Genomic DNA, 12,970 nt, shown 5'->3' with positions numbered 1-12,970 from the left:
GGGGAGGGTGACTGCAGCCACTTGTGTTTAAAATTCTAAAACAGGCATCTAAAGTCAAGACAGAAGGGGAAAAGTGTTACAATATCTAACAAAATACCATATATTTTCCAAAAAAAAAGAAAGTGTTTGACTTCATCTGCTGAACTCTTAACTCCAATAGCAGCTGTTGTTTTGGCATTGTGTCTGTAATAAAGAAAAAGAAGAAAAAGAAGAAGGAAGAAGAAAAATAAAAGTAAGAACAAAAAGAAGAAGAAAAAGAAAACAATAAAGAATAAAGATTTGTAAACGTTTTTAGGCATGTAGTTTATGCATTGGTGAATGGTTCTTTATACATGATATTTATGGGGTATTTGGTTTGTTTTGTGATTTTATTTCAACTCATAAGGAGTGCCGTTAATGTGATTAATTAGTAAGAATTTATTGACTAAAAAATCTGCACAGCCAAACATATATTATTTTTAAAATGTATTTTTTCAGGTGGAACCATAAACCAGGGTCCTAATTAAGCCCTGCTGCTTCCTGAGATTTTGTGTGCACTACGCTGGGAAGGAAAGTTACGTGGAACCTTACTTGATCATGGAAGAAAAATCTGGAGAGTAAATTCAAGCATTCTATTCAGTTCTCAAATATACTCTTCACTTGAGGGCTGCAGTAAATTTATGTCCATGTTAAACATTAAAGCCCTGTTATGGGGCCAAACAAGGGGAAAGCTCAAATCACCTCAAATATCATGAGGGTGGAACTTCAGCACCACTGCAGCAGACACCACTAGCATTACTGGGTTTGCTCTGAAATACTGTGATTGATCACAGAGTTTGTTATTATGACATTCTATTACACACATTCTCTTCCCATTACGTTGTTAAATGGGGAAGCTTATTTTCTATAATACAAAGCAATTTGTAATAACCATAGTATATTATAAAAGGGATTTGAAGCTTTGAAATTTGCTTTGCAGGGCGTTTGTATAGCTATAGCTGGAACTATACTCCACTGAGATCCTAATCCACTTCTAAGAGAAGTTTTTTATAAAAACTAGGGAGGGGAGGAGGGGGAATTAGCATAATCACTGATATACTCTAATTTCTAACAGAATCTGTGTCTTCTGTAAGGTATCTACATAGTTAAGACTAAGATGTGCAATTACAAACACACTTAAATGCTATCAAAAAGTACTACCACTTTAACACAGTATCATGAATTACCATGTAATCCACAGAAAAGGACAAGCAGAAATGTTAGGTAATTCAGGAAGAAACTACTAGGTTCCCTTTCAGGAAAGAGTCCAAATTCAATTCGTATGTATGCATTTAGAGCAAAACCAATCTTACTAACAAAATTTTTAAATAGATCTTCTAGTGCAAATCGCAAAACATTCCTGACATTTTCTTTTCATTGTAAATCCTGTCTCAGTTATTTTTCAATGAAATAGAGAAAAAGGAGTCTGGATGAAATTAATTTGTGTACATGCAAATTTATTCTTATATAAACTATTCTACGTTTGATTCCCTGTCTTCTAAACAGTTCAGGTTAAAAAAATGATCATGGTATCCATCATTTGCAAGGCTTTGCCTTTCTTATTCCCCTTGCTCCATGCATAGCATATTTTGGGAAACTGTAAATTATTTCAATTTTCTCTCCTGTGTTTATTTCCATTTTATCTCTTTACATCAAACTTCCAGGTGCAGGTCAAGTACAAGATGCAGCTTTTGGCTTTCAAATCAATAGTCTAGACGTTCCATATAGATATCCAGCCCCTTCCTTTCAATTTTTTTTAGACCTTTTTTGTCTGACCCAATTTGACATGATCCAGGCAGGTGCAATTTCTCTAAAATGGGCCTTGAAAAAACATGCTTGGGCTTCTGTAAGGTACCTTACAGACTTATCTATATTCCTCTCTAAGCACCAAGGTAAGCCTCCAAATATCCCATCCCTTGACTTTTCAAATGTCTCATGCAAAATGCTGCCATCTTCTCTCAGCTTGGAGAATGGGGGAATCGTGCAAGACCACATCGCTGAATAATAGCGCTGTGACTGCCAGACACCATCCTCTACAATGGAGTGCCTTGACAAAAATCTTTGCTGACCCCCTTCAGCACAGTAAAACTTGCCTTGTCATGGTAGCCATGTCAATGAAAAACCCATTCAAATGAATAAAACATTAGGATGTACCAAGTCCGTGCAGCTGCACTAGAGAAGTACATATAAGCTGCTTTTGCTGGATGCAGTAGATGTAGCTCAGACAGAAACATTAAATAAATTAATTTTCTGGATGTCAGAAATCTCTTCAGCTGTTCATATTGGCAAGCTTTTCAATAGTGAACCTCTGTGATGAGTATGAAATATAATTAGCATAGCAAAGAGCCTATAGGAAGAAAATCTGATATTTAAAATATTTTCCTCGTTGTGTTGTCTTTGAAAAGGCTTAAAAGACTGTGAAGGATGGTTTTTGCTCACGTTTCCCCCCCTTTTCAGCAGGTTTTAGGCCTTAGGCTATTGGTATCCAAGTAGTTAAAACTACATCAGCACTAATGGCTATGAGCTCATCTTGTATAAGCACATTTTTAGTTAAACACAGCGATCTTGGAAAAAAATGTTAGTGTGCTTAAACAGCCTGGCTCAGAATAGCTCACAATATGATGCATACCTCAGGAAATAAAGTGGTATGAGGCACCTACAAAATATTTTTCAAACAAGTCATTGAAGCTGTAAGCCCCATGCCTCAGCTTTAGGAAGTCACTTATTAAGAATCAACACCAGCCGTGCCAAGCTAAGCTCTTGCTCTTGGTGATTTTCCAATTGAATATTCAGGGCCCTGTCTCGGTCTTGTTTTCAGGGAAGTACATGCCTGGAATGTTAGCAAGCTATTTGCTGGAAAAAATGCCCACAACAGGCCCAATGTTGATCACATTAATGCGTTTGAGTGGGTATAGAGTGCAAATGATTGAAAGTGCTTCCAGATCTTAGCTGCTGGGGACAAAGCAGGCTCTGTTCTCTGATCTGATGGTCATTTTTTTCAGTGGAGGATGTGGTGCAGGAAGAGGGAACAGTGCCAATCTCTGTCTAATGGCTCCAAACAGGGCCTGGGCCTAGCTCTTTGGATGCTGATGAGTGGGAAATGAAACACAGATGGGTCAGATGGGTAAGGAGAGGGGGGATTACAGGTCAGGCCAAAGAGTTGGAATAAATTAAGTGCTTATGAGGTACAGAATGGCACATTGTTAAAATAAATGGACAGGGAAAAAACATTTCGGCATTGTTAGGCACAGTGAGCAGAAAAAAACATCCCGTCTCCCCCGACCACTTTCACACATCACATCCTCATTGGGATTACCGCATGTTTGACATATGAATTAAATGAACACAGGCACTGCAAGGCTGTAGCATTCTGTAGTACCTAAGAGAAACTATTTTCCAGTAAGGACTTCAGATGTCATTTACTGGGATAAATACTTTGGCTGATGATCCTGATCATAAGACAGCCAGCTTCCTAACTCTGTAGAGATTTCTGACAGAAGGGTAAGTAACCATGTATGAATACTCTGGGGAAATTAAGTGGACAAAAAGATTCTCAAAATGATGAGTCTATGTTTGGTTTTATTCCCCTCAAATCTTTGCATCTATATGAAAAAAAAAAAAAAAAAGGATTTGGTTTAAAGAAATAGTCCCAAAGAATTCTGGCTAAGATACAAAATGAGAGGATTTTCCTGGAAACATACATCAGCAATTTTATCCTTTATACCAAAAAACCCCAACACTGATAAAAAAAAAATGGTTTTATTAAATAATATACACAGAGGTTCACTGCACTTATGTTTGGTATTTCTATTCCATTCATAATAACTAAAATGCATTGCCAGACTTTCTGTTGACTTGTACAGCTGTAGTGTTATAGATTTGAAAACCATTGCATTAATAAACTTGAAAGAAAAACTGTAACCACAAATTCAAGCTAGGTTTGGAGGGTATTTCTACAGATTTTTTTATTTCAGTCCTTGAATCCAGGTTCTTTCCTGACCTATGAGTATTTATCCCTCCTGCAAATGTGGTATGACAGATAAAATAAACTCTGGTCCTTCCACACAGCGTAGGTAGAAATCAAGTAAGAGTCATCGCAAATGGTACAGGCACACATCAAAATTGAGCTTAAAGCTGAGAAATGACAATGTGAGTGACAGTATGGTTAAACCAAGCCCTGAATAACAGACAAGGAGACTCTTAAATACTTTATAGCAAATAAAGCCAGTTGTCTCTTGGGCAGCAGAACTGCCTCTCTTCCACCAGTTACTGCTTCCACACTGCAACTCACCTGAGGTCATGCCTATTGGTAATATATCCAAATTTCCCAGTATCCCTTTTCTTTTGCTGCCTTCCTTCTTCCCAGATGATAGACCACAGACCCATGTGCTGTGCGTGCTGATGAGCCAGACAGAAGACACATGATGTGGAGGGGCCAGGTGGCATGCTAGAGCAAGTGCTAAAGAGCTCACATAACAGCTTTTCCATGGGTGAAGATAGTGAGGGGTGAGGAAGAGATTAGACCACCTGGAGTGTTTGACCTTTAATCATCTATTGATCATTCCAAATCTTGAATGAACTTTATATTTTTAAGACAATGCTTTATTGATTACAAGAAATATTGTGAGTGGGGGATGAAGAGGTCAGACAGACATACTGATAGTCAGAAATTTGCAAGAATTAAGGCCAGAAAGAGGCAATAGAAATAACGGAAAAGAAACAGGGTGCAGGCAGAAGAATAAAAAAGAAAGAAAGAAAAAAATAAAGAAACAAGGTAAGTCAAGACAGAAACACAGTTATAAGAAATGATCTTGGTCTTTGTAGAGAAAAAAAGAGCAACAAGCTGCTGGGGGAAGAGAAAGGGGGGGGGCAGGTTATGTCAGTGTTCGTATCAGAAGCATTCCTGAAAAGCTGCCTGCTAGAGACACAATGTAGATATTTTTTAAGGATTGTTTTCTGAAATTCTCTACTCCTGCCTGATGAAGACAGGAGCTCAGATTAGGTAGGAAGAACAGAATAGGCACCAGACCCGTCTTAAAGACTTGTATTTACACAGTCAGAAGGGAATCAGGAGAGCTCAGGCTAGAACGCAGCATGCCTTGTGCTCCTATACAGTACCACACTGTCTGAGCTCCGCAGTGTTTCTCATGGCCAATGGGAATGACTTTTATTTTAATTTTTCACTTTTAGGCACTGTTCTGAGCAAGAGGTAAGACATACAGGAAGACAAGACACAGACACACACTTCTCTCTACCTTCTAAATTTCTGTTCAACCTAGATACCTATTTTCAGAATGACTGCAAACTGCTTTTCTTCACTCAGACTCTCAAATTTAAAGCAGCATTTTCAGTGGTTTCAGACCTAGACTGGAAGGAGGTTCAATATTGGAAAAAATAGAAGATAAAGCGACTACATCGTATTTGCAAAAAGTATGAGTCTAAGTGAGGGTTACAGCGAAGCATGAGCCCTTGCAAATTTATTTTCCCTGTATTTCCCATCATTCCTTGCAATATTTAACATAAGGTCCTTCTAGTAAGGACCCTGATCATCTGACATTCCCATAAGGCATCACCAGATAGTGTGAATGACTCCACTGAACAACCCTGGTTGTGGTTATGCCCTGACTATACATACTGCAGACACATCCTTGAGTTTGGGTCACCCCACAAGATATAACAGGTGGAAGTGTCCACTATGATGTCTTATAGAAGACACATTCAGCAATGTGTGTAAGCATAGGCTGTAAACAAATAAAAACTGCAGAAGTTAAAATTACTGGCACACACTTCTAATTAGAAGAGTCCCAAGGCAGTGTAAACATAGGTATTCTAGTCTTAGGGAAGGTAAATGGTGTCCTTGTGATCCTACAAAAGAAATTCCAGTGACAAGTGCTCCCTCATTATGGCCTGACATTAGGTGGTAGCCATCAAAATTACAGGGTGGGAAAGTGAGACCACTAGTTTTCCCCATTTTGCATGGCCAGCAAAACTGGCTAGACATTGAAAAAGAAACACATTCCACCTTGCTTTGATATGTCCAACCTACCTGTTGTTCCAGCACGAGTGGAGGAACACTCCTTCTTTAGGAGGAAATATGACTGCATACTTCCTCACATTCGAGAGCAAAGTTTCCCTTATAGAGCTGGAAAGTTCAATGAGGAAGGAAATCCATCTCAGAACTAAATTAGTCTACCTGCTTAGCAGCACCTGTTGGTTTAAAAATAAATGGTAGGTAGTGTTTATTGACGGGCAAAATATTACATCTCATTGGGAAGCTGCTGCTTATTTCACTGTCAGGTTTTTTTTTATAAAATCTTTTCAGTGGTTTTATATGCAGTTAAATAACCTCGACCTCAGAAATTAAAAAAGCTTTCCATCTTCCAGAGCAAATGTAGATTTTAGCCCTAATATTTATTCATAATGAATTAATGATATTAAATAGCCAACCCCTAAATGACTCACTAAGATAATGAGAGGTATTAAGTACTTAGGATGATGGAGGCACTTAGGTAATGAAGTGAAAGAACCTAGACAGATGGAAAAATAGATCTGATTTTCAAAACTAGCGGTTTGTGAACAATGTTTTTCTAAATAAGAAACGTAAGTCAGTATGTAAAAAAAGCAGTGGAAAGGGAATCTGGTCCAACTTATGCAAAAAGCCTCACTCTTCAGTATTTGCTAGTTCTCAACCCTGCCTCTCTGGCCTTTACTTTTAGAACAAGGCTTCTTTAACTTCTGCTGATGCAATAACTAATAGCAGGGCTCAACCTTCAATGCCTGGTATTAAACTGGTGCTGTGCTGCTAATGTACTCCACTGTATGGTGCTGCAAACAGTAGAGCCCTCATACAGTAAGCACCCTTATATGAAATGATTCTATTATCAGATACATGTCACAGAGGATTTCCTCCAGTGTAAAACATTGACACAAATTGCTGAGCTATAAGATTTATCCATTTACTGTGCCACATTTTTCAGAGGATTTTACCTTGCACACAGACATTAGTTTATGAGCCTATTTCTGTACAAAGAAAATTCATAAAAAAAAAAAAAAAAATCAGCGTAGCACTTATTCTGTCAAGAAGTATTTTTCCTTGAGTGGGAATTTCTTGAAGCAGATTTGGCTGAATACAGTATGTTATGACCTTTGGAATAAAATGAAAATCCTGTGGGACAGTACCAGATTTTGGCAGGATACCGTTGTCACTTTTCCGGTTTTTCTTCAACCTCTGGCCAAATGCCACACCACAGCCTTGTTCTAACAGTGTAAGTCACACCACAGACATCACCATCCCATATACTGAATGCACTATACCAACCACTACCTACTCTGAAATAAAACATTACCTGTCAACTCTTGCTGCACATTCCTCATAGACTAATAGTTGAGGTGTTATGTACATACAAGTTGTAGATGCCTCTGAAACATTCATATAGTTCTACTTTTGCACCCTGTCCCAGAACTTTTCCATTCCCAGTTTGCCTTTTAAGCTTCTCAATACCATTTCAATGGACAGATACTGTCTGTTGTAGAGAACTATGAAAAAGAAAAAAAAGCCATTTCATATTTTCAAGGATCAGTTTGGCTTGTCTTGCGTGTTCCTCTGGGTAACTGGCAACTTACAAAAAGATCACACTGAAGTTCTGAATCTGCACTACACAAGCACAGAAAATCAACTTTCAAAAATTCCAAACAATCTTTGATCTTTAAATTATATGACTATCCCACAGAACACACCCTGTCTCTGCTTGTTATTTTTCCTGAAGTCACTGAGCTAATAATAGAAAGGAAATTCTGAGTTACTGTAGACCAAGTCCTGAGGACCTTACTCAGGTTTTACTCAGACTCGACTCAGATAATTTCCCTTCAATAGACAAGAGCTAGCCAGCTTCTGTTACACCAGAGTGAAGATCACAGGTTTTTTCTGGAGTTATTCACTTAATTTTCACATCCTCCTTGTGCTGAATCACACATGAAATAGATCACATCCTAGAGAGAAAAAGATCAACATTTCTGTTTACTAGTCTATCCAACAAAATGGTACTTTTTTTGCTTGGTTATACCTAGAAGAGATTATAATTTTTTCAGATAAAGAAAGTTTTGATGAAAAACAATGCATAAGAATGCTCAAAAAAAATCGTTCTCAGTACAGCAGGGTTTCTGGAAGTTGAGTTTTCTTGACCTTGTGGCAAGTGTGTTTGTACCAGGATCCCAGAGGGCTGTTCAGGATCTGCAGCTAGAGGGAACAGCAGCTGCCAATTACCAACTTCAGGATTTGGTAGGCACTCCCAAAACATTCTTTTCCTCATCATTCCAAGATCTCTTATCCTACTTGAACAATGGTCTGAGAAATGTGTTTCAGGTTCTGAAACTCCTAGGGACTCTGCCAGTGCCACATTCAGTATATTTGATCTTCTCTCAGACTTTGATGATGATACTGTGTGCAATTGCTGGCTTGCAGACATTTGCTAACAAATCAATTTCAGAATAATAATGCATTGATGAATGAATAAATGAAGTAGTGGATAGGACTCCAGCATCTGTCAAGTGAGAAATATGTACAAACAGATGGGTATGAAGGTAATAAAGATTTAAAAAAGAGAAGGATTTTGGTCTTAATACTGCAGAAGAAAATTATAAACTCAAAAGCTTTTACTTTTCAGCAGAAAAAAAAGACAGAAGTCATTGGAAAGACATCAACGGGGGAAAGGTGGAAGTTCGAGGTGCAAAATATCAAATGCTAATGAAAGATATGATCAGATAAAAAAAGAATATGATACTTTTTTAGAGATGATTGATTATTAATATTGGAGAATAATAATGGGATGGTACACCCTGTGTCCTTGGAGGTTATAGTACCAGGTGGATCAAGGGTCCATGAATGATTTTGTCATGACTAATTCTTCTATGATCCTATGACTAATCATATACTAAAATTAGCAGGGATAATAATTGCTCCTCATATTGCATAAAAAGAGTGGTGGTAGCAATGAGGCATATTGCCTGTTCTGTAATATCAGTTTTATGCCAGCAAAGTTTCAATAAAGTCCAGTTGTACTCATAAAAACTTGTGTAAGGTGTTGAAAGTCATGCTTGATATATCTACCCCTCTTGTATGAAAATCAATATTAGCAAGGTTTTCCAGACATTATAGTGCCTGTACAAGCTGCTTTTCTTGGACCACTCTTGGAGTGCACAGGATTGCTGCAGAGGGGAGCAACTGTTCAGAATCCGCCCCAAGGCCTGGATTCTGTTCCCCAGTCAGCACCATGCACTGATTTATAACCTGATCCAGGAATCTTCCCTACAATGCAGCTATATCAACACGTGCACCTTGGGGGAAAAAAAAAATAGTTTTTAAGGTGAGATTGTTGCATACAAATAAACTGCAAAGCATAAAGCTGGATTGAAGCCAGGTCCAGCAACGGCATTAGGCATTGCAACGCTCAGCATTGCTTGTTCCAGAATGAACTATTAAAGGGATCATTAAAACGACATGTAAAATCAGCCTATTACTGTGAGGTGCTAAGTGTTTCCATTGAAAAGCTTTAAGGAAGCTGAGACTTCTCTGCATCTTATAAGATTGGACCCATATTTTCTAGAAATGTGATGAAATGATGTATTTTTATTTTACATCTTGACAAATCAATTTCCTGAATGAGTGCTGAGTTCACACAAGGGGCAGCACATGCTGCATTCCATTAAAAAGAATTTACTAACCATTTTTCTTTTTCTTTTTTTTTTCATCTGTTGTGTATGGTAAACTGTGAATACTGAAAATTAATGTTAATTTATTTACCATTAAAAATAAGGAAATAAGGCTGAGCAGCATGGAGAGAAAGTCTGGAAAGTGTGAAAGTATGTTCTGTATTCATTACTTTCTATAGGTACTATTTTTGTTTCACTCAATAATCTCAAAGGGACACCAAATAAATTGGGGGTGACTGAGCTATTAAAATTGCTTATTTAATGGCTTCTCTCTTACTAGGGAGAAAACTTTTCAGTCTGTTTAGGCTGAAACAATCTAGGTGGAAAAAATCTGGTCCGGTATATTTGTTTTGGCGCCAGTTATAAAACCCTCTGCCTCAGCTGTTTCATTTTGATCTTATTTAGTTACATTTCATCAAGATGAACATGACAACTTCAGTGCACCATCTCTAAATAAAATACAGATTAAAATGTAATTGTCCTTATATAAAATTATTTTTGGGCTCAAATATTGTTTATCAAATAGGTATCTAGCTTTGGTTTGTACCATAACGCAAATAGTGCTCTTATCACCAAAGTAGACACTCACTTAAATATTTTCCTCCTTAGGGAAATAATTTGGCCTCTTTTTTGCAAACAAGGGTCTTGAGAAGCTCTTTATGGAGATTCAGGGTGGAAGGAGGTTTACTGTGGAGTGAGTGTAGGAAAGAAATTGTATTTTTAACACAGGGGAAGTCAGTGAAAGGGACCCTAAGAAACAAGGAGCGTGCTTGGAAAAGAAAGTTCAGCTGCAGCCCTGCAGAAGGGAGAGCCTCCTCAAGTTTCTAGCCTGAAGGAACAGGGAAATAAACCAGTTTTGTCTTCCTGCAAGCTCCCTGTTATGAGTGCAATGGAGGTTGAAATTCAGAATCTTTGGAGTCAAGAGCACTAAGACGGCCTAGTGACCTCATCTGCTTTACCTACAACCCAAAGTGGAGTTTTTCTTTTGGCTTAGTCGATGCATAATCAATCTCTGTATTTGGGGAATAGACAGATCCTACCTCAGGTTAAGTTTTATAAATGTACTGTAATCTCTGAAGTTATTGTATCTTGTACATATTTCATGCTTTGAAAAATCAGGTCAGCTGTTTCAGAGAATTCCAAATATGACCACTAGAGTTTCATTAGCCGAAGAACATGGATTTTACTAGGTGCTAAGTAATAAGATGACTGAGCAGTTCCGCTGAAAGATCAAAGAAGACCAAATACTTAATATTCTTCCATTGATATGCTGGGTTTCCCAATGTCGAAAAACAGAAAGTGGAACAGTTTTTCATATTGCTGCAATTCTTACAGTCATTCTCATATAATTTATCTTTTCAAACACAGCCAGATTATCTCTTTAAATATAACCTGTAGCCTGAATGCAATTTACAATATCAGCTTTCCAAACTAAAGTGAATGGAATTGTAAACTTCAGTAATTTTCCAAACCAGAAAGACAGGGTGGAAATACAACATCGAAATCTGAGAAAGTTAATAAGGTTTAGCTTAGTAGGAAATATTTTATTACCATGGGGAGGTTTAAAATCACTTCAGAAAAATAGAAGTTCAGGAATCATTTCTCCTGAAAATATGTCACAGTCAGTAGTCATGAAGAAGATGATTTATTGCAGGATTCTGTGCCTAAATTTTAGCTGTTTAACTGCAAGCATGTGCTTATGCGCTTTTCTAAATAGAATTGTATTTAAGTAAGTGATTAAATTCAGTATCAAACTAGAGTTTTAAAGGTCTAAGAAGACACCCCAAAGGCCTGGATTTACCCACCTACCTTCAACTACTTACCTGAGGCATACTTTAAATACTAGCCTTGTCATTCTATTTTCTCTCTCTAGGGGGTGATTTATTGAATATAGATGGAATTTAGGGCAAACTAGCCTCCACAGTTAAATTCTTAAATTCAGTGGGATGAATCCAGCCTAATCCTGAGCTGAATCTAATCTAAAAGAATGGCCTTCTTGCTTTCAAGCCACCTTGTTAGGAAATGTGGGAGGAGAAAGACAAAGTCTGCAGTATGCCATGAAATCACATAACAAATGTGAAAACAGAAGAAAGAGGAAGCAGTCACCAACAGTTTAAACATTTATCTATGAAACGAGAAAACAGGAATAAAATTCTACCTGAGGGGATTCAAAACTTCCTGCTTTTTATTTCCCAAATGACAGCCTTAGCCACTGCAGTAAAGGCTACAATAAGCCAGGATAAGGCCACAATGCATTCTTCCTGGCAAAGCTAATTCATTGTTTAAAGAAGAATTCAATGTTTATAGGTCAAATAGAGACATTTTGTTATTGTGTTGTTCCGTGATTAGATTAGTCCTCTATAAAGGAAGCTGTGAGTTTTCATCCTTGCTAACCATGTTCATTATACCTTTTAAACTTTATTGAGTTTTTAATCGAAAATTAGTTTCTCTCTGCTAGGGAACCCCGATTTGTACATTCAATCCATTTGGTGCTCATGTTGTACATTTTTCAATGGTAACATGTAACAAAAGGGTTTGTATCTAAATGTGACATAACTGCCTACATGTAAAATTGAAAGCCATGTAAGCCACAAACGGAAATCTTTATGTTTGACTGGGGCTTTATGTAAATGCTACATCTTCTGTAAATCTGGTCACTCATTACCATATGGTTATCATATGTTAAAACAATAAGAAATTAAGAAAATGGACTTTTTGAATGCTGGAATGGTGCAGCAGTCAGAAACTGTGTCAAGCCTGTAGCTTTCTGGAAATTTGGGATTTAGCCGGATCAAGTTGAAACAGACCATCCTTCCTGTGTCTCTAAGGTACGAGTGACAGTCAAGACAATGAGATTCAGAAAACACCCTCTTTCATCAGCTGGTTCTGAAGCACTTGGTGATTTTAACAGCTTTCAGTCAGCTAAAGCTAGTCATGAAAAGGTAACAGGAAATCTAAGATTCACAGGAACATTAATCCTATCTAAGAGATGATGCAGGAGGAAGGCAAAACCAACTTGTGACTGATCTGAGGCTAAAAATATTACAATATTAACAGAGAAATCCCTGTCACAGGAATCTGGAAGGGGAGGGGGAGGCAGGGTGTGTATGCAGAAAAATCCATATGAAGAATCTAGAAACCGCTATTAACAAAGCAATTGAAGTTTGTTGGGTGCAAAATCTCTAAGTTGAGAATGAAATTTACTGAAGGCGGACATTGTCTGGCACTTCAGTAAGAGGTTTAA

The sequence above is a fragment of the Pezoporus wallicus genome, unplaced genomic scaffold (assembly GCF_028554395.1).
Source record: "Pezoporus wallicus isolate ANWC-B61680 ecotype Strahan unplaced genomic scaffold, APGP_CSIRO_Pwel_v1 contig_16, whole genome shotgun sequence".
NCBI lineage: Eukaryota > Metazoa > Chordata > Aves > Psittaciformes > Psittacidae > Pezoporus > Pezoporus wallicus.
Note: the sequence above shows the minus strand (reverse complement) of the source record.